This window comes from Rattus norvegicus, chromosome 5 (genome assembly GCF_021556685.1).
Source record: "Rattus norvegicus strain SHRSP/BbbUtx chromosome 5, alternate assembly SHRSP_T2T, whole genome shotgun sequence".
NCBI classification, from domain to species: Eukaryota; Metazoa; Chordata; class Mammalia; order Rodentia; family Muridae; genus Rattus; species Rattus norvegicus.
This window is the reverse complement of record NC_141538.1, coordinates 103847672-103870809: the sequence shown is the minus strand read 5'-3', so window position 1 is coordinate 103870809 and position 23138 is coordinate 103847672. Positions and strand designations below refer to the sequence as shown.

General features: G+C 40.6%; 1 protein-coding gene across 4 annotated transcripts in view; it reads right to left on the bottom strand.

The window, feature by feature from the left end:
• The window catches only part of Ccdc171 (coiled-coil domain containing 171), a 346651-nt gene that overhangs the window by 67595 nt on the left and 255918 nt on the right, over positions 1-23138 (bottom strand).

Below are 23138 nucleotides of genomic sequence, written 5' to 3'. Positions count from 1 at the left end.
ATCTGTAAAGTAGAAAAGTAATACTTCTAAATTCTTCTGGGAAGCAAGACAAACATCCAACAAAAGGCTAATCTCTCCAATGAACATAGATGTAAAAATTTTTCAAGAACATATTTGCGATCTGGAATCAAGAAACATCAAAACTTTACCCACCATCATAAGGTTAACTTTATATGAAGGATGCATGGATGGTTCCACACACGTAAATCAATAAATATGAAAAATATAATCCACCACATAAATAGACTTTAGGACAAATGCTACATGATTATCTCATTAGATGAAGAAAGGCCTTTGACAAAATCCAACATTCTTACACGCTGGTGTATCTAGGGATGTGGGGCACATAACTCAACAAAATAAAAGCATGTGCAATAAGCCCACAAGCCAACATCATGGTAACTAGAAAAAAAATCTTCAAGCATTTCTACTAAAGACAGGAACAAGACAGTGATGTCTCCATTCATGTTCAATAAAGTACTTGAAGATTTAGCCATAGTAATAAGGCAAGTAAAAGGGATAAAATAAGTAAAAATAGGAAAGGAAGAAGTCAATGCATCATTAATTGCACATAAGATTGCATATATAAATGGTTCTAAAGAGTCAACCAGAAAACCTCTACCCTTGATAAACACACTCATCAAATAACAGGATACAAATTCCATAGTTTTCCTAGACAAATGACAAACATGCTGAGAAAGAAATCAGGGAAACAATCTGATTACAGTAGCCTCGAAAGATAAAATATATTGGAACAAATCTAAGGAAGTGAAAGATTTGTATCACAAAAACCTTAAGATAGTGAAAAAAATTAAGGATGATTCCAGAAGATGGAATTTTTCCCATGTTTGTGATTGGTGTGGTCAGTACTGTGAAAATGGCCATCCTACAAAAAACAGTGTAATGCCCATAAAAATTCCAGTGAAATTCTTTAAGGAAATTGAAAAGGCAATCTTAAACTTTATACATAAAAACAAGAAAACCAGGATTTCCAAAACACTCCTGAAAAATAAAAGAATTGCTGGAGTTGCCACCATCTCTGACTGTAAGTTATCCAACAGAGCTACAGTAATAAGAATCGCATGGTACTGGCATAAAAACAGACACACTGATCCATGGAGTGTAACTGAGGACATCCTTATCACATCACTAGCTGTGAGAGACATCCTAACAAGACTCACAATGAGGTGTCCGCATACCTACATGTATTTAGAAACTGACATCTATGAGTACAACTAGCAGGAAATAAGGCTATGAACTCAAATGTTACTGGGAAAGCACAGCAGCAGTGATCATACACTGCTGGGGAGAATGGAAAGCAGTCAGTCATTCTGGAAAATATTCTGAGCATTTACCACACAGAACACCTAGGACCACACAACCAGGACACAAATGTTCATAGCAGCATGTTTATATGTGGTGGTCAGAAACTGGAGACAACGAAACACCCTTTAATGGAGGAGTGACAAAGACGACAATCTACTGATACATGTAAATTTTTGGATGGACTTTAAGAGCATTAAAGTGATTGAAAACAAGTCGATATCGAAAGGTCATATCCCTAGCACATACATGGTCACCTGATAGTATGGTTGAGAAACATACATATAAACTATATCCCATATATGTCAATTTTCTCGATTTGAGGACTGTCCTAATGCTTCAGGAAACACAGCGCTGAGAAAACGGATAGAGGGGACACAGTAACTTCTAATACGACCTCGAATTTCCTGTGAATCCATAATTAGTCCAAGACTAAGAAGCAATTTGCAATAATCTAATGTTTATAAAGATAATTGGTCTTCTGGGTTTAACTCTGTCATAGACATTTCTGGCTTGGGTGGTAAACTAAATGCGGAAAAAGCATAAATTCAGTGTGAAGCTTTACAGCTTCTGAGTGAGCATTTTGTATGTATATACATTGTATATACTGTGTGTGTGTGCGCACGTGCACACGTGTGTATGTGTGTGTGCGTGTGTGTATCCAAGTTCATTTCCCTCTTTGGCATTTGAAATGGCCCCAAACTTGACTTATCTCATCACTGGAGATTTTTCCAGCATCTTCTTTGAAGGATGTAATACAGTAGCTCCTCAGGTATGGGAAGGGCCTCATGGGAAACCATGTTCAGCAGAGCTGCAGAATACTTCTGCAGCCAACTTTTTTAGAATGATGTTTTCTTTTTATCTTGTTTGGACTCTAAACTTTTTTCTGGCTTCCACTCAGCCGTAGCATATACAACTTAAATGTGCCAAAAATAAAATCAACTCTCTTTCAAATATGTTATTTTCGATCAGAATTGAACCAGAGCCAATTTTTAAGGCTAAGTGCAGATGCTAGATTGATGGTGATTACTGCTTTTATTATGTTGGAGGTTACCATAATGGAGTACTAAAGGGATAATGACATGTACAGAAGAAATCACGTTAGCTTCCTATCTGAGTACAGAGGAGGGGCCGAAGAATAACTGAAGACTTGGGGAAAAGGGTTTTTATTAGAAACCATTGCATATGGACACAAAGCCATGAAAACCATCAATAATCTTGGAAAAATTCAGAGTAGTACGTTTCTCAGAGGATACTGTCAGATCAATAACAGCCACAACATAGCAGTAATAATAAATTACCTTGCTTTGGAAGCTTAAAATTTTAGGTATCTACAAGATGCTTGTTATATAATAAATAATAGCTTGCCAGTGGGCTTAGTAATGTGTTGCAAAACGGAACGTAATAAGCAGAGGATGGTGCAACTAGCAGATGACATGGAATTGTGACGTGTAATGAAGAGACCTGACCTCATTCCTTTAGCTCTCAAAATTGTCATGGTCACCGTTTTAAGCACCTTTGACAGCATTAGGCATTTTATGATGAAGATGATTAAGGTTGTTTGGGATTCCATTAACATGTGGAATAGAAACACTGTGTAAAAGCATACAAGGAGTTTTATTCCATTGTGATGGTGGGATCTGGAATTCAGGTAGTTAAACGTCAAAATCATAGCACACTGTGGTAATATATAGGAGTGCCACACGAACTTATGACAAATGAAAGTTTGTTCCTTGGAGATCATACACTTTGCTCTCCAATTCCTACTAGTAACAGACCTGTGTGGGATGATTTACACTACTCACTCACGGGGACATTCCTGAACTCAGCTTGCTTTCTGCGAAAGCATGTATCATCCCTATCTATGCATCATCTTTGAGTACCTAGGTTCTAGGTGGTTAAAAATAGAGGGCTTTAAGTCAGCCGAGGCCCTGCTAACCTGGGTGTCCTTGAAAGCAAATAGATTATCACTCAGTAGAAAAGCAAATCAGGGTAAGGGCAACACATTGTGAAAGGTAAGAATGGCTGCTGTACTCAGTGATGAGAGAAGGCTTCCAGAGCTAATCCTGAAGCAAGACATTAATGGAAGAATGGAGACTTGTGAAGCTTTGAAGTGAAGGCAGACATACAAAGTAAAGGGGCAGCCGGCACAGGTCTGGGACACTGGATTCATCATCATGTTCAAGTCGGAGCCCAAAAGTTTGTGTTGCTCTATATCAATGAATGACACAGGAACCCAGTGGCCCAGAGCATAAGGAGCCCAGAACCAGCAACAAGTATGGGCTGTCAAGGCAGCAAGGGGGCATTCAGCTGTACACAGACACAGACAGCAAGTTTAAATTTGCCCGCAAGCAGGGGAAAGGGGCACATTTTATAATCATACTGAAATTAAACGGATAAAACACTAATAGAGCATATTACATCAAGAAAAGAACCCAAACATCTACTTTAAAAGAAAATCTACTTTGACAGGAGATTCAAAGCAAGGTTTGTGACACATCTAGCCCCTTTCCAGATCCTTTTTGCTTCCCAAATATTCCCAGCATCCGTGTTGGCGATTGCTGTTTCCCATTTGTTTCTCATGGTGACTTGGGTTTCTTCTACTTTACCCTCACAATGTTCATTCACCCTAAGTCATCCCAGCCAGTTATCTACTACCACAGGGATAGAGAGGAAGTTCCCTACAGATGACTTCAGCCTAAAATTAAGAACATATAATGCTATATGGTTCATCATTATAGAGATAATGGATCTGAGTTCAGTGGTAATGTACACTATTTTCAATGTGCCAAATTGGCACTTTTAATAAATATCTGAGCTTTAATAAAGAATATTTTATTTTCCAGAAATCTCTGATTATATCTTTTGTAAACCCAACAATGTGATACCCAGAACTTCTATATGCCTCTTTTTTTAATGTATATATATTTTTTTATTAACTTGAGTATTTCTTATTTACATTTCGAATGTTATTCCCTTTCCTGGTTTCTGGGCAAACATCCCCCTAACCCCCCCTTCTATATAGGTGTTCCCCTCCCCATCCTCCCCCCATTGCCGCCCTCCCCCCAACAATCACGTTCACTGGGGGTTCAGTCTTAGCAGGACCCAGGGCTTCCCCTTCCACTGGTGATCTTACTAGGATATTCATTGCTACCTATGAGGTCAGAGTCCAGGGTCAGTCCATGTATACTCTTTAGGTAGTGGCTTAGTCCCTGGAAGCTATGGTTGCTTGGCATTGTTGTTCATAAGGGGTCTCGAGCCCCTTCAAGCTCTTCTAGTTCTTTCTCTGATTCCTTCAACGGGGGTCCTATTCTCAGTTCAGTGGTTTGCTGCTGGCATTCGCCTCTGTATTTGCTGTATTCTGGCTGTGTCTCTCAGGAGCGATCTACATCCGGCTCCTGTCAGCCTGCACTTCTTTGCTTCATCTATCTTGTCTAATTGGGTGGCTGTATATGTATGGGCCGTATAACATTCAAAATGTGGGGCAGGCTCTGAATGGGTGTTCTTTCTGTGTCTGTTTTAATCTTTGCCTCTCTATTCCCTGCCAAGGGTATTCTTGTTCCCCTTTTAAAGAAGGAGTGAAGCATTCACATTTTGATCATCCGTCTTGAGTTTCATTTGTTCTAGGGATCTAGGGTAATTCAAGCATTTGGGCTAATAGCCACTTATCAGTGAGTGCATACCATGTGTGTTTTTCTGTGATTGGGTTACCTCACTCAGGATGATATTTTCCAGTTCCAACCATTTGTTTATGAATTTCATAAAGGCATTGTTTTTGATAGCTGAGTAATATTCCATTGTGTAGATGTACCACATTTTCTGTACCACATTCCTCTGTTGAAGGGCATCTGGGTTCTTTCCAGCTTCTGGCTATTATAAATAAGGCTGCTATGGACATAGTGGAGCACGTGTCTTTTCTATATGTTGGGGCATCTTGTGGGTATATGCCCAAGAGAGGTATAGCTGGATCCTCAGGCAGTTCAATGTCCAATTTTCTGAGGAACCTCCAGACTGATTTCCAGAATGGTTTTACCAGTCTGCAATCCCACCAACAATGGAGGAGTGTTCCTCTTTCTCCACATCCTCGCCAGCATTTGTTGTCACCTGAGTTTTTGATCTTAGCCATTCTCACTGGTGTGAGGTGAAATCTCAGGGTTGTTTTGATTTGCATTTCCCTTATGACTAATGTTGAACATTTCTTTAGGTGTTTCTCAGCCATTCAGCATTCCTCAGCTGTGAATTCTTTGTTTAGTTCTGAACCCCATTTTTTAATAGGGTTATTTGTCTCCCTGTGGTCTAACTTCTTGAGTTCTTTGTATATTTTGGACCTCTATCTGTTGTAGGATTGGTAAAGATCTTTTCCCAATCTGTTAGTTGCCGTTTTGTTTTAAGAAAAGTGTCCTTTGCCTTACAGAAGCTTTACAGTTTTATGAGATCCCATTTGTCGATTCTTGATCTTAGAGCATAAGCCATTGGTGTTTTGTTCAGGAAATTTTTTCCAGTGCCCATGTGTTCCAGATGCTGCCCTAATTTTTCTTCTATTAGTTTGAGTGTATCTGGTTTGATGTGGAGGTCCTTGATCCACTTGGACTTAAGCTTTGTACAGGGTGATAAGCATGGATCGATTTGCATTCTTCTACATGTTGACCTCCAGTTGAACCAGCACCATTTGCTGAAAATGCTATCTTTTTTCCATTGGATAGTTTTGGCTCCTTTGTCAAAAATCAAGTGCCCATAGGTGTGTGGGTTCATTTCTGGGTCTTCAATTCTGTTCCATTGGTCTATATATGCCTCTTTGATAATTCTTGCATAGCTATTTCTTCTGAATTGAAGCATTTCTCCACTAGAGGGAAGACTGAAAAGAGTCAAGAAGCAAATGAAACTTACAATGCTCACAAAGTTCCTGAAACTTACAAGGTTTAGAAGGACCCTCCTCAAGGTTATTTAAGCAGTGTCAATTGCTGGGAGTAGAAGAAAATAAAGTTGTCTTCAAGGATGCAGTTTTTGTGATTTGCCATTCATGCTGGAGTGAACTTTCCACTGATAGAGCGTCCTTTGTGTCATCCATGACCTGAAAGTAACCCTTTACCAAGATTACCATAAAATTCAAAATTTTCTTGTAGCTATTTAGAAATAAATGTTGCCCATTAATATTTTGCTATAGGGACCTATTGGTTCAAGGTATTTTTGACCCCAACTAAAGCAACAAATTTACTTTCTATGCACAATTAAAGAAAAAAACACAGTAAGTTTGCTATGAAATCCCATGTAAGTTCTTGATGTGCAGGATGGCAGAATTTAATTAACCATCAAGAACACAGCAGTTGAATAGAGGTTGAAACAGTAATGTGTGACACTGTGTGTAGTCTGTTTTATAGTCTGAGTTCCCTTCCTATGACGCCTCAAAGTCCTTACAGCCAGTACACTTCATAGTTCAGGAGTTCTCAGAGTTTGGGAATATGAGAATACACCACATAGTAATTAATAAATATCAGGAAAGAGAGCAGCATTCTCAATTAAAAACTCAAACCTGGCCAGCATTAGTTTTGGAGTAAAATCTGAAAAGGGATCATGTAAGTATCTTTACCATCATATTATATCTAGTGTAATTATTCAGATATTTTTGCCCATATAATTTTGGGAGTATCTGACACTTAGAATTTTTGATGTGAGGTTGTATGTCTGAGTGATGAAAATAATTCTTGTCTTCAAAATACATAGATTAATTGAACTTGATATACATAATCATTTTATAGGCGTGTGTTTCAGTAGAGTATATGCAAATTCACATTTAAAGCAAAAGGATTATACTAAATCACTTAGTAATTCATGATTAAATAGCTAAATGATATTTACCTAGTTTTAAATGTTTAAAGACAAATCAGGTCTTACCATCTGGACAGTAACCAATAGTATTGTTGGTTGTTTATAACATTTGAGAGGTTTATGGGCCCCCATTGGGTACTGAGGGGGGATTTTTTGATAGCATATGACATCTAGTTGGGGTATTGCCTCCCTCACATTTAAAAGGTAAGTCAATTTAAACTACACACACAGGGGGCTGGAGAGATGGCCCAGTGGTTAAGAGCTATGACTGCTCTTCCAGAGGTCCTGAGTTCAATTTCCAGCAACCACACAGTGACTCACAACCATCTGTAATGGGGATTGGATGCCCTCTACTGGTGTGTCTGAAGACAGCTACAGTGTATTCATATACATGAAATAAATAAATAAATGATTAAACTACACACATTCACATATAAGCTTTTGTGAGGCTTTTTCTAAAGGTCTTTAGAGTTACTTATCCCTCCCCATATACCCTCCTCTACTTGCATGTAATCATAAAACAGAGGTAAATCCAGTTTGCACTAAATTGGAAGTTTTATTTCTATTGACTAGCTTTTATTATCCTGGAAGGTGCTACGGACACTACCAGAGGAGAAGAGCAATCAGTCTTGCCCAGTTATGAATCCTGCCTTGCAAGCACGAGTTACTAGTGCAGTGGTGGTGTGAGTGTTACACGAGTGACCAGTCACTTTTTAAACTAGGACTTAAGGCATGCCGCATGAGATAGAACCTAACACTGTCAATACACCCAAGAGCCTGTTAGCTGGATGAGCCAAAGGCCCTAGGGGGAACTTATTATTACTCTGCTAAATGGACTTAGTAGTAACTCCTAATTTCTTACTGCTACAGTCATAATCAGTCAATCACTCGACCTTCATCAGACTTCTCTTTGCAGTAGATAGTAATTAATGTAGAACCCCACAGTGGCCAATAGGCAGAGAATGAGAAACATCAGAATGCTCAGTCCTAAACAGACATCCCTCCCCCTCAAGGTTTGAGGATTGAAGTGGAAGAGAGGGCAGAAAGATTATTATAAACCAGAGGTAATAGATGACTTCAAGGAGATATATGCACACACACACACACCCATACACACACACACATGTACACACACATACACATACATTTACATACACACATATACACATACATATATACGCACACGTATACACACACATATATGCATACACACATACATATATATATACACACACACACATATATATACACACACATACACACATACATATGTGTGTGCTGTTGTTGCTGCTGTTACTTTTGAAGAAACTTAAGAAACCAATTTATTAAAAATAATTTTTACTCTTACTTTTTAAATAAATGGATTATATATATCTATCTATCTATATATATGGACATGTGGGTACGTTGGTGTGTGTGCACAGATATGTGGTGGACAGAGGGCAGCCTTGGACATTGCATCAAAGGAGCAATTTTGAAATAGGGAATTATTGGCCTAGCGCCTAAGCCTGCTGGCAAACTAGCCGCAGGGCTCCTTCTGTCTCGGCACTGGGATTACACGTGTGTGCCACTGCATTTGAGTTTTACCATCAACTTCAGGGATCAAACCCAGCCCTCATGCTTGCTCAGCAACCATTTTCACAATTCATCTCCTTATCCTGCCCCCTGCTTTCCTGAAGACTGCAATTCTGATCCTTGTAAGGTGAAATCTCAACTTACTTTTACTTTGCATTTCTCTGGCTGCTAAAGAAGTTAAACAAACATTTGTTGGCCATTTGTACTTTGAGTGCTGTCCACTACATGGGTGAATTTAATGAGCTGTTTGGTTTTTGTTGTTTAGTTTTTATTTCTTTGTATATTCTAGATATTAATCTTCAAATGTATATACAACTAGAAAATATTTCCTTCCATTATACAAGATGTCTCTTCATTTAATTAACTCTTTCCTTTGCTATGTAGAAGCCTTTTAATTTCATGAGGTCCCATTTGTCAGTTGTGGGCCTTATTTCCTGAGAAATTATAGTGCCAAGCATAATGTCCTAATCAAGGACTGTCCCTAACAGTTCTAACTCTCACACTAAGACTGTGATCCATTTGGAACTGTATTTTTATGGAGTGATGGATAAGATACACTGTCATTCATTGCACATAGATATCCAGCTTTCCCAGAACTGTTTATTGAAGAGGCTGTCTTATCTCCAGGGTGTGGCTATAGGTGTATGGGTTCCTTTACTCAGTTTGATGATCTACATGACTATTTTTGTGCTACTACCATGCTGATTTTGTTATTATGTCTTGTTCCGTAGTATGATTCGAGGTCAGAAATCAAGCAACCACCATGACCCCGCCCCTTAGGACTGCTGTGTCTATCCAGGGTCTTTTGAACTTCCATAAGACTCTTTCTAATTCTATGAAGAAATAGCATTTGCATTTTAAAGACTTACTTTTATTATTTTTAACTATGTGTATGTGTATGTCTACGTGTGTGTGTGTGTGTGTGTGTGTGTGTGTGTGTGTGTGTACATAAAGCCAGAGGCATCATATCCCATGAATCTGTAACTATAGATGGTATAAACTGCCTTACATGGGTGCTGGGAACTGAACTCCGGAGCTTTTAACCACTGATCTATCTCTCCAGTTTTGTTTTGTTTTTTTTTAACGTTCTTTTTTCTTTTTGAGACACAGACTCTCTATGTAGCTCCTCTATGTAAATAAACCAGGCCACCTTTGCAGTCACAGAAATCTACCTAGATCTGCCTCCCAAATGCTGAGGTCAGAGGTCTGCCACCACACCCAGGATAACATCAGAGTTTGATAGAGACGACATTTGTAAAGCACACATTTGCACAATGCTTCTAGTCTGTAAACATGGGAGCCTTTCCATCTTCTAGGGTCTTCAGTTTCTTCATCTGAAACCTTTTATTGTGAGGTCTTTCCACTGCCTCGGTTAAGTTTCTTCCATGGAAATCTTAGGCAGTTTTGGACAAGATTCTTTTCCTAATTCCCTCCTCAGCATGCATTCCAATGTTACTCACGAAGACTACTTAATTTTTATGTTAATGTTCTATTGTGCCATTTTGATGAAGTTGTTGATCAGTTACAAATGCTTCTGAGTCTCATGTGACACAGAATCATATCATACCTTGATTTCTTCTTGCCTATCTGTATCCCTGTTTCCTTCTCTTGTCTTATTGCTGTGTCTACGATGTCAAGACTATATTGAGTGTGAGTGGGAAATTAGAAACCTTTGTCCCTTTACCTGATTTAATGGAAATGTTTTAAGGTTTCCCCCATTTTGTATGATAATGGTTCCTAGCTGATGGTATATAGCCTTTATTCAGTTGAGACGTGTCCCTTCTAGTCCTAATCAATTTTTGATTTTTTTTTTTTTATTAACTTGAGTATTTCTTATATACATTTCGAGTGTTATTCCCTTTCCCGGTTTCCGGGCAAACATCCCCCTCCCCCCTCCCCTTCCTTATGGGTGTTCCCCTCCCAACCCTCCCACCATTGCCGCCCTCCCCCCATAGACTAGTTCACTGGGGGTTCAGTCTTAGCAGGACCCAGGGCTTCCCCTTCCACTGGTGCTCTTACTAGGATATTCATTGCTACCTATGGGGTCAGAGTCCAGGGTCAGTCCATGTATAGTCTTTAGGTAGTGGCTTAGTCCCTGGAAGCTCTGGTTGCTTGGCATTGTTGTACTTTTGGGGTCTCGAGCCCCTTCAAGCTCTTCCAGTTCTTTCTCTGATTCCTTCAATAGGGGACCTATTCTCAGTTCAGTGGTTTGCTGCTGGCATTCGCCTCTGTATTTGCTGTATTCTGGCTGTGTCTCTCAGGAGCGATCTACATCCGGCTCCTGTCGGTCTGCACTTCTTTGCTTCATCCATCTAGTCCAATTGGGTGGCTGTATATGTATGGGCCAAATGTGGGACAGGCTCTGAATGGGTGTTCCTTCAGTCTCTGTTTTAATCTTTGCCTCTCCCTTCCCTGCCAAGGGAATTTTTGATTTTTTAATAATATTCATACTGAGAGCTGTGAGGAATTGCTCATTGTGTGATTTGATTTTCATCAAACATGGAGATTAGTGATAGTGAACATTTTTTATACATCTATTAGCCACTGTACGTGTTCTCCAGGGAAGTATATATGCAGGCCTTTGGACATGTTTAAATTGGGTTTCCCGGTTTTGTACTACAGAGTTATGTGTGCTTCTTACTGTAAACATTAATGCCTCATTATTCAGAGGCTTATATTTTCTCCCATTACATATGTTGCCTTTTCATTTGGTTGACTGCTAGCCTTGCAGAATATTTTAAAGATTTATTATTTTATAATCCAGCATTTATCTCATCTTGGGGGTGACCAGAAAATTGAGGAGATGTAGAGGAATTTTAATTTGTCAATATGGCTGCTGTGACAAGGGATCACAAGCAAAGATATAATCCAGATGGAATACAGATACACCCTAGATTAAAGTATGATCTGGCTTAGTACACACTTTTAATCCCAAACAATGTAGGTAAAGTTAGTCTGCAGAAAGGAGCAGAAATATTTGAAAGTGATGTTTAATTTAAAGGTATACAAAGTTATGAATCAGAGAAAGATTTGGCACAACGAGTCAGAGATAGGATATGCCCAACTCTCATGAGAATAGGAGAAGGAACAAAGAGAAAGAGGAGGGAGAAGTTTTACAGAGACAGGCCACAGGTGAAGACAGATAGGCCAAAGAGTGAGAAGGAGCCAGAAGACAAGTACAGATTGCCAGAGTTAGTTTGAGGCCAAGCAGAACAAGTCAGTTAGGAGAGAAGCCAGTTTAAATCAGTCAGCTAGAAGAGGCATTTGAGCCTAAACAGCTGAGTTGAACCAGCCAGCCAGAGTTCAGAATGAGCCAGAAAGGGTGAGCTTATTCAGTAGTAAACCTTCAAGACAATTACATCTGGCAAATAAAAGATACATTTACAAGGAAACAAAGACATGGGAGACGTCTAGTGAATGGGAATGTTAGAACTGCACTATCAGAATGTCACAACCACTAGCGGAAGGTTCTAAACAACTATAGGCAAAGACTTCTAAACTCATTTAAGTTAGATATCTAATGGGATGCGTTATGACAGATGAATTAGGGTTAGAGTACCTGGACATAATAAGGAATCTGAACACTAAAGGAGAGACATGCAGACACGTGTACCTTTTGAAATGATGCAACAGGAAGCTCATGTCATCACCATACGAAGTATTTCCCTATAAATATCAACACTCAACAGTTTTGAATCTCTCTCTCTCTCTCTCTCTCTCTCTCTCTCTCTCTCTCTCTCTCTCATCTCTAGCTGGCCTTGAACTCAATAAGTAGTCAAAAATGACCTCAAACTGCTAATTCTGTGTCCAACTCCTGGGTGCAGGATTCCAGGCCCGTGCCACCATAGCTGGTTTATACAGGATAGGAGTCAGGGTTTTGTACTTGCTAGACAAGCAGTCTGCCAACATTTACCCAAAATACATTTGTTCTCGCTTAATATTGTTTCAAGTATTCATCACAGCACAGAACGTCTGACATGGAAGATTACAGAAGACACGATGGTTATGGGACCAGCTATACGCTAGTTATAGAACAAGAGTGTGCAGGGAGTGCAGGGAGGAATTGAGGGTGAGTATGATTAAAATATTGTGTAGTTGTATGAAATAACCAAAGAATAAAATTTTAAAGATTCATTATATATATATATGTATGTATATATATAATATATATTAAATGAGTATGTCACCACATGTAGGTGTATGTGTGTATGTAAGTATGTAAGTGTATGCACCAGGTATATGCTGTGAAGGTGAGAAGGAGCCAGCTCCCCTAAAACTAGAGTCACAGGCAGCTGTGAGTTGTCATGTAGGTGCTGGGAACAGGACCCAGGACCCAGTAAGTGCTCTTAACCACTGAGCCATCTCTGCAGACACTAGGAAGCCTTTGATGTAGTCCCACTTATTTATTTTTGCACTTGTTGCCTATGCTCTTGGAACATTCTCAAAACATAGCTACCTGGTTAGTGTCAAGGAGGTTTTCTACTTTTTTCTAAAACTTTTCTTCTAGGGCTTGAAAGTTTAATGTAGGTGACCGTTTCATGTTGATTTTTCCTATGGCATAAGTCAGGGGTCCATTTTATTCTTTATTCTTGTACATGCAATTATGGGCGCATAAGCACGTGGAGGTGGCAGGGATCCACTTACTTCTGCCTTTTCATTGCTGGGATGACAAGTGTATATCTCCAAGCCCAGCTTTTTTATGTGGGTGAGGAGGATTGGATTCAGGTCCTCTCACAAGCACTTTACCAACTGAGCTCTCAGCTCCAACTTTATCCTTTTGAATATGTATATTCGCAATAACTATTTAAGCTCTGATTCCGGCAACTCCATGTTTAATAAGTGAAGAAAGAAAGGTTAGCCACTGTGGGAAGATTCAGGGTCACATTAGCTTTTCTCTTCAATTCAAATACACACACACACACACACACACACACACACACACACACACACACACGCATGCATGCATATGATAACATGTTAAATATATTTAAGAGCGATGCCCTGCTTCAGAAAATTGAAGGCATCTGTGGAATTACTGAAGAGATGGCTTCTGTGTGGAGTCTTGGACTGAGTGATTTACTGCACCTCCCTCTGTCCTTAAGTTGCATATTCATTGCTGTATTTCCTCCAACTGCTGTCACTTAAATTGTCATGGAGAATAGGGCAAATCAGGGTCAGTTTATATAAGCGCCATCAATCTGCAGAACTTCATCAGTCTTTATTTCAAGGCATTATGCAAAGAAAACTGACATTAAGAGAGTCTTAACTGACAGCAAATGAAATCAATCAGCAAATCACTAAGCCATAATAAACTCACTCAATTTGCAGATAACCCTTCCTGTTCCAGGTCTTCACCTAGGCAGTCCATCAAACGAGAGGACAAAGTGAAGAGCAATTCTGGTTGTAGCACTTGAGAGTTCAAGTGCTCACGGCCTTCAGGCTTTTAATAATGAGCCACAAAAGGTGTTAGCTGGTAAGGTTACACTTGTACTTAAAATTGGCTTCAAAAACGAGGGATAAAAAGAGAAAGGCTCAAGTTTAGGCTTTAGTTTTGGGCTTTTTACATTAATGGTAAGCATGGCATCGTTCCTTGGTTTCTCTGTCAGGACCGCCTACAATTCAAAAGTGCAGTGCAAAAAAAAATCTACGCTTTTTGTTATGTCCTTTTGCTGTTTTGCTAAGTGCATGTCAAATATTTCACACATAGAGAAATATCACCACTGTTCCACAGAACTGGAATGCAAAATCCAAACAAAAAAAAATGTAAACTCTGCACACAGCAGTAACAAAGGAGGGTTAGAAGAAAATAAGAAAAGAGTGATGATGGCTGAAATCTCACCATAAAGACACAAGTGTGTGCTGAGCACTGGCTACATCTTGGCAATGACTTTAGACTTCTAGAGTGAAACACTGCAGTTCTTTTGAAGGCACGTGCGAGCATGTTCTCCATCCAAAACTACCAGAAGTTAGTCACAAAGACATTCCTTGGTGTATTTAGGTCACTGCTCCAGACCTTTAACATCTCAGCCCACCGTAGGTTCTGTGCACACAGCACTTCCTCGTGTGGAAAGCACCTTCATGTGCCCATCATCCCATCCATCTTCCCACAGCCCTGTGAGCCAAAGCAAGACAGCCTTCATCACCTTTCCAGAGGGGAAGTGGAAGCTCAGTGATGCTCGTGGAGTTGCCAAGATGGTTAAATTACAGAGCCAGGACTTTGGCCCAGGTATTCCGACTCTCCACATGATGCCCTTGCTCCCTAGAAAGTAGAATTATTCTGTCCTTTCCAAATGCCATGCTGTTAAGGAACTAACTACCATCCTATCAACATGATGTTGTAGCATAGTCGGTGATAAACAGAAGACTGTAGCCTCGCGGCTGCCAATTCCCACAGTCTGGTTTGTTTGTTTGTGTTGGATAAGAGCATCTTAACCATAGTTGGACACTCAGACATCGTATACTTGACCCAGGAACCTAAACCAAACAGTAAAGAAAACCATTTCAGGCATGCCACACGCTCATCAAAGTCACCCCAAGATGGGCTAGAATGGGTATCCACTGCACAGACGAAGAAACCGATGTTCTGGAAGAAGGAAGCGCCAAGAGCCCTGGGAAATGGTGACTGTGGGACAGAAGCCCAGTGGCACTGTTGGCAACCCAAGAACAGTAACCATATTTTCTCTTTCCAAGGGATAAAGCTGTGTCCCATGAGGAGGACAGTGGTTGAACAAACTAGTGGAAATTCCTGCTACAGGCAACTGTGTCCAGAAAGAACTGTGTTCAATCAGTTCCATAGCTGGGCACACAGCCTCCTCAAACTTCCTTCCATATACCCATTCTCCTTAGATCTTAATTTCGTCCTAATTATTTTTCTTTAAAAAAAAAAGAAATGACTAAATTAGCTTACTTTGTAGAGCATACCCATTTTAAAGCATTCCTAGCATTGTGTAGTGTTACTTCAGGGCGCTGACACCAGGCCATTCGGATTACACAATCCAGCAGGCATGTGTGCAGCAGGCATGGAGCGATGGGCGTCTATGAAACAGCAGCAGAAGCTGCAGCGACACCATCCTTTGCTCTCACGCGTCAGGTTATTTTTTTCAAAAGATAAGGACAGATGAAATGCCCCAATGGGTGTGTGTGGATTAAATCCCCAGTCTGAACAGTGACCAGACAGTGAAGGACAAAATACCATATGCATTAAATATTTCTTAAAGCATAAACTGAGCAGCACTTAACAGACGGTTTCTGGTGAGTGGTGTTCAAGACTACATTTTATCAGTGGGTTAACGAAAGGTACCTTATCATAGCAAGTCATTTGAAATAAAACAGAAAAACTAAGGGAAACAGGTAGCATATTATCTTGTAAAACTCGTGCTTAGAAACAAAAAGGTAACTAAGTTTGCTGGGTTAAAGATAATGTTTACAAAACAGTATGTATGCCCTTGTTATGATTTACATATGGAAATGCAATATAATATAAGTGATACTTGTTTATGAGTTTCCATTTATGGCTAAAATAACAAGAAAGGCATAAAGGTTAACTCTGGCTGTCTGAATGCCAAATCTCAGATGATCTTATATTTCTTTCAGATTCACTGGGGTGTAATTTTTTTGTCAGGATCTGGTACATCTTTCTTAATTGTTTTAAAAACTCAGAATTTAATGTTAGCAAATTTTCTAGCAAATTACATTATTTGAGACAAATGTCACTATATACACAGGCATATAATACTGTTATAAGATTACAATGTATGTTATAAACTAATGAACTAGAGCAATAAAATTTTTAGTCAGAAATATTTTTATTTTAAAAAGTAGTGCTTGTTATATTTAACCTGATTTTCACTCAAAGTGGCTCGTTTTCATGTTTAAAAAGGTAATAGCCCTCTGAAAATTCATGTATGCAGATGGGATGACACGAAGAGAAAAGTATCAAGATGGCTCAGTCTTATAAATGAGATTGTCTAACATCTCTTAATTTCTAAGAATGCTGAAAAACATAGAAGTTTCTCACAGAGTGATTAACAGGCTGCAGCACTAAAGTGCAGAGAACCACGGAGAGTCCACACAGATAACCGTAGCTACTTACTCTCGGGCAGGTTAAGTACCATTTGCTTCATGCTTCTTCAAATAAAAAATCAAAAGGTTTCTTTCAGAATGTTCTTTATCAATATCAATTTTAAAAATATCTTGAAGGAATATAAAAATAATTGTATTCTGAAAGTCATGAGCAAAAACCCCGTGAACAAGGTCTGCAATGACATTACAGTTTAGGAGCAATTAAAGGATTACTGCATCCACAGGGGAGGCTATATTGTTTGAAAATCTTTATAAATAAGAGGTTTCAAATGAAGACTCTCTAATGAAGTACTCATAAACACATATTTATGAAATGTACTACATTTCTAGAGGTAGCTATTTTACACTAAGTCTTAAAACAGTTTCATTAGACAGATTGAAAGATTCTGTTTTTAAACAGTATAAGCCTAAACATAAGACACAAGAACCAAGTCATTTAGAAGCATGCACAACTGTGACAAAAGCTGAGTCCTGGTGTCCCTGACAAGCATCTGAAATAACTTCACCCCTGTGTACTGTGAGCTCCCTGTGCAGTGTGAGCTCCCTGTACAGTGTGATCTCCCTGTGCACTGCGAGCTCCCTGTGCGGTGTGAGCTTCCTGTGCGGTGTGAGCTACCTGTGCGGTGTGAGCTCCTGTGCAGTGTGAGCTCCTGTGCTCTGTGAGCTTCCTGTGCAGTGTGATCTCCCTGTGCACTGTGAGCTCCTGTGCTCTGTGAGCTTCCTGTGCAGTGTGATCTCCCTGTGCACTGTGAGCTCCCTGTGCAGTGTGAGCTCCTGTGCTCTGTGAGCTTCCTGTGCAGTGTGAGCTCCCTGTGCACTGTGAGCTCCTGTGCTCTGTGAGCTCCCTGTGCAGTGTGAGCTCCCTGTGCAGTGTGAGCTCCCTGTACACTGTGAGCTCCTGTGCTCTGTGAGTTTCCTGTGCTCTGTGAGCTTCCTGTGCACTGCGAGCTCCTGTGCACTGTGAGCTCCTGTGCAGTATGAGTTCCCTGGGCAGTGTGAGCTCCCTGTGCACTGTGAGCTCCTGTGCAGTGTGAGCTTCCTGTGCAGTGTGATCTCCCTGTGCAGTGTGAGTTCCCTGTGCAGTGTGAGCTCCCTGTGCTCTGTGAGCTTCCTGTGCAGTGTGAGCTCCCTGTGTACTGTGAGCTCCTGTGCAGTGTGAGTTCCCTGTGCACTGTGAGCTTCCTGTGCACTGCGAGCTCCTGTGCACTGTGAGCTCCTGTGCACTGTGAGCTCCTGTGCAGTGTGAGTTCCCTGTGCTCTGTGAGCTCCCTGTGCTCTGTGAGCTCCCTGTGCTCTGTGAGCTTCCTGTGCAGTGTGATCTCCCTGTGCACTGTGAGCTCCCTGTGCAGTGTGAGCTCCTGTGCTCTGTGAGCTTCCTGTGCACTGTGAGCTCCTGTGCTCGGTGAGCTCCTGTGCTCTGTGAGCTCCCTGTGCAGTGTGAGCTCCCTGTGCAGTGTGAGCTCCCTGTGCAGTGTGAGCTCCTGTGCTCTGTGAGTTTCCTGTGCTCTGTGAGCTTCCTGTGCACTGCGAGCTCCTGTGTAGTGTGAGCTCCTGTGCAGTATGAGTTCCCTGTGCAGTGTGAGCTCCCTGTGCACTGTGAGCTCCTGTGCAGTGTGAGCTTCCTGTGCAGTGTGATCTCCCTGTGCAGTGTGAGTTCCCTGTGCAGTGTGAGCTCCCTGTGCTCTGTGAGCTTCCTGTGCAGTGTGAACTCCCTGTGTACTGTGACCTCCTGTGCAGTGTGAGTTCCCTGTGCACTGTGAGCTTCCTGTGCACTGCGAGCTCCTGTGCACTGTGAGCTCCTGTGCACTGTGAGCTCCTGTGCAGTGTGAGTTCCCTGTGCTCTGTGAGCTCCCTGTGCTCTGTGAGCTTCCTGTGCACTGTGATCTCCCTGTGCAGTGTGAGCTTCCTGTGCAGTGTGAGCTCCTGTGCAGTATGAGCTCCCTGTGCACTGAGAGCTCCTGTGCTCTGTGAGCTTCCTGTGCAGTGTGATCTCCCTGTGCACTGTGAGTTCCCTGTGCAGTGTGAGCTCCCTGTGCAGTGTGAGCTCCCTGTGCTCTGTGAGCTCCCTGTGCACTGTGAGCTCCTGTGCAGTGTGAGCTCCCTGTGCAGTGTGAGCTCCCTGTGTACTGTGAGTTCCCTGTGCTCTGTGAGCTTCCTGTGCAGTGTGATCTCCCTGTGCACTGTGAGTTCCCTGTGCAGTGTGATCTCCCTGTGCACTGTGAGCTCCTGTGCTCTGTGAGCTTCCTGTGCAGTGTGAGCTCCCTGTGCACTGTGAGCTCCTGTGCACTGTGAGTTTCCTGTGCTCTGTGAGCTTCCTGTGCACTGTGAGCTCCTGTGCACTGTGAGCTCCTGTGCAGTGTGAGCTTCCTGTGCTGTGTGAGCTCCCTGTGCAGTGTGATCTCCCTATGCACTGTGAGCTCCTGTGCACTGTGAGTTTCCTGTGCTCTGTGAGCTTCCTGTGCACTGCGAGCTCCTATGCACTGTGAGCTCCTGTGCAGTGTGAGCTCCCTGTACACTGTGAGCTCCTGTGCACTGTGAGTTTCCTGTGCTCTGTGAGCTTCCTGTGCACTGTGATCTCCCTGTGCAGTGTGAGCTCCCTGTGCACTGTGAGCTCCTGTGCACTGTGAGCTCCCTGGAGTCTGAGCTCTGAGGCTGCAGCCATCAATAAGGCTAAGTTCCCCAGCTCTTGAAGCTTTCATGTTTGTGGAAACCTGACAAATTCTCCATAATTACAGTTATCTCTTACTACCCAGTAGTGGCAGTAGATGAGCCCATTTAGTCATCATACTAACGCTGAGTTGGGAGTGTCTACTCTTCTTTCTAGAGACGAAGAGACCAAAATAGACAAGTCAGGAAACATATTTAGTTAGCCCTCTTCTGGATTTTTATTCTTCTATGTTTTCTACACAAATGAAATTGCATTTTATAGAAAGACCCTACTTTCATTCTTTCTCTCTTTTTGTCATCTTAAAGCACGAGCACAAGCAAGCCAATGACATGCTTTGCAGAAAGTAAAGGGCGTGCGTGACAAGAGCAGAATGGACTGGTGATGCTGCTCATTAGATGTCTGTTCTATTAACACCTTCCTTCCCCTCAGTAGACTTCAGTTCAGCCCTTTGTAGAGCAGAACCCGTTGCTCCCGGGCAGCACACTGAGACAGAGGGTAGAAACAACTAGACAGGAGCAGAAAGCTGGTTCCTCACTGAACCTGAAGGGATTCGGTGAGGTTGTGCTGCACACAACAAACACTTCATCACGCATCAGCTACTGCTAGCGTCCAACGTCTGTCTGCTTCTCACCACCGAATGGTAACAGATACAAATATTTATTGGTCACTTCTTAATGTTTGCTAGATATTACCAGCATTACAGATCAAAGTCACTTTAAAAACATACGTGGGAGTGTAAGACTATAAAAATCAGGAATTGCCTTCATATGAACAGAATGTTTTCATCACTGGGTCCTCTGCATTCTCACTGGCCATTTTAGTTAAAGCTTTGGTCTGTATGGTTTGATTTTTCTCAGCATTATAGTGAAAGCTTGAAAGGCTATTAATTGGGATATGAAAACACAGTCTTAAGCTTGCCATAGGCTCCTAGACAAGAGGCTCCACTGAGGCCATGACCCCTCTGGACAATCACCTGACATAGAAAGTAAACGGGAAGTTAAGGCAGACTGTGTTTGGTAAGAACTTAAAGCTCGGGAAGAAGCTATGAGGAAAGGATCCTAAGTAAGCGTTCCATGAAGTAAAGCATGTAAACACCTTGGAGCAGTGACAGGAGTGCCTGCTGCTCCTTCACACTCATGGGACTGCAGAGGGATGGGATGAAGTCACCAGGTCCTGCCTGCTTCCTCCTCCTGCCCTCTGTTCGCTGCCTCTCTCATTCCTGTTACAGGCCTGGAAAACTGCTACATTCCACTTTATAAAACAGAAACCATGGCACAAAGCTAGCATTTCTACATTGGTACATCAAAAATATACCTGTATTCTCATTTTTTTCAGCCCTATTTGCAAAAGTGAAGATATGGAATCAACCTAGGGATCTACAGCAAGTTAATGGATCAACCATATAGTTTATATACATGGCAGAATATTATTAGGCAATAAAATGCACTATCCTGTCAATAATAACACTCATAAATAGAAAGGGTTAATGTCCTGGCAACACAGATGAACTTGGAGGACATTATGTTCAGTGAAGTAAGTCGGGCACAGTCCACCAAAGCCACATGTTTTCATTCATGTATAGAAGTTAAATGAGATCTTTCAGTGGAGGGAGAACTCTGATTTTTGCCAGACCTGGGAAGTTAAGAGGAGTGGGTGTCAGAGTTCTGTAGCATGGGGCAGATGATGTAGTTTCTAGTAGTTTGCTACGTATGTCCAAATTACTGGAAGAAAGGATTCAGATGTTCCCAGTATAAGCAGTAGTGTCTGAGGTAATGACATGTCCCTAATTGTCCTTATTTGATCATTACTTACTGATGCATATTGCATATATGCATTAAAATATTATATTCCACAAGTATATACAATTACTATGTTCCAATTACAAATTTTTAAAATACTGAATTCCTAAAAATAAGGAACTACAGTGAGCACACTCATTATCCTGTACAAAGTTCAAAAGTACACTTTTTATACTATTTGATTATTGAATGGAAGAATATATCTGCGAATTGGTCTGTGATGTAGCATAAACTATGCCCCATGCAGATGTATAACGAATATCTTCCAATGGATTAACAACCTAAGTTTCCATGGTTTTACCCTTCTCAGTAACACAGGCTGTTTAAGTCCTCAGTGTCAGACTGACCACTTCCGCTTCACAGTCAGCTACTTGGAGACTTAAGTTTGTTCTACCATCTACTAAACTTTGATCCAAGAAGAACTGCCTGCTGTGGTGGTTGTTTTCCGATTCTAAAATGGAGATGCTGCCACTTGTTTGACAGTCCCATTAGAGAGCCGTGAGCTGACAGGGTCTGGCACACGGGAAGTTCGCTGAAACGGAAGCTGCCATCAGTGGAGGCGGGGGGAGGGGGGTAGCATCAATTGTATTGTTTCCTGACTTCCTAGTTACTTGTTTATTACTAAGCTGCAATGTACCTTATAGATAATGTCAGAAAACTTACCTGAGCATTTAGGTGTATGACAAGTACAACCATTAGCAGAGCTGAACAATAAGGTGTGTCTCCCCTGCTTTCCTTATATCACAACCACAGAGAACTAGTGCTTTCATCTCCAGGAGTATCATCACCATCATCATCATCATCATCATCATCATCATCATCATCATTATTATTATCATTATCATTACTATTATAGTAAGTTTCCTTCTAAATCAATAAAATCTAGTTTGCGGAAAATCTTTATTTGTGAATTTTGACAAGAGGCAAGCCTTGGAAGAGCAAATCAAGTTAGTCAAATAAAGGATAATTTTACACTTACTAGAAAAATCTCAAATCAGTGTATCCATATCTTTAATAAATTTGTAAATTTTGATAATCAAATTTAAAACACACATTTAATTTTGTTGTAAATAGTGGTAAAGCCTATAAAGAAAATAAAAATGTTTGATGCCTACCTATATAATTATGTTTTAGATTTTAAAAAAAGTTATAAACAGTTTTTTGCAGAGCATAACCTAGGCTCTAATAATGGGTTAAAGTAGGGTGCGGAATAGGTAAAGTTAACACAGATCATATGGGCTAGCACATTTTATACAAAATTGAAATTCTACATGGTCATAAACTGAAGAAAGAAAATATTATTTTAAGCTTCTAAATATTAAAAGCGAGTTTTCAAAAAGCATTTTCCTTCTAAATATATTGGACAATCTAGAGAACTGTTCAATAGGGACCATCTCTTGTAAAATCAAGCTTCCTGAAGTTTACATAATACTAATAGTTTTTTTCAAATGGAGGCTTTGAGCAGTAAGGGGAGAGATAAACTATTGGCTGAATTTTATATATTCCAACTTACAATGTAATATGAACTTTAAGGAAATATGATCACAAAATACAGTCACGCTAAAAGAGGATAGCTACAACAATTGAAAATGAATCCTTCTGAAAATAAGTTCCTGAATTACTTTTAAAGTTATCCAAGGTTTCATAAATTGATGTTTTGAGCTTTAAAATGAAATGGCCCTGTTTGCACACTGTAGTACAATGCTCAATAAAACTAAGCATTAAAAGGTAAAGGACTCTTTAATGCGAAATACAGTTGAACTCTAGGTTTTTCTAAAATTAATTTTTTCTAATTTTTCTAAAATACGGATTTTTTTGTAACTAACATGAGAAATCTTTAGATCTCTTTCTTGAAATTTTTTATG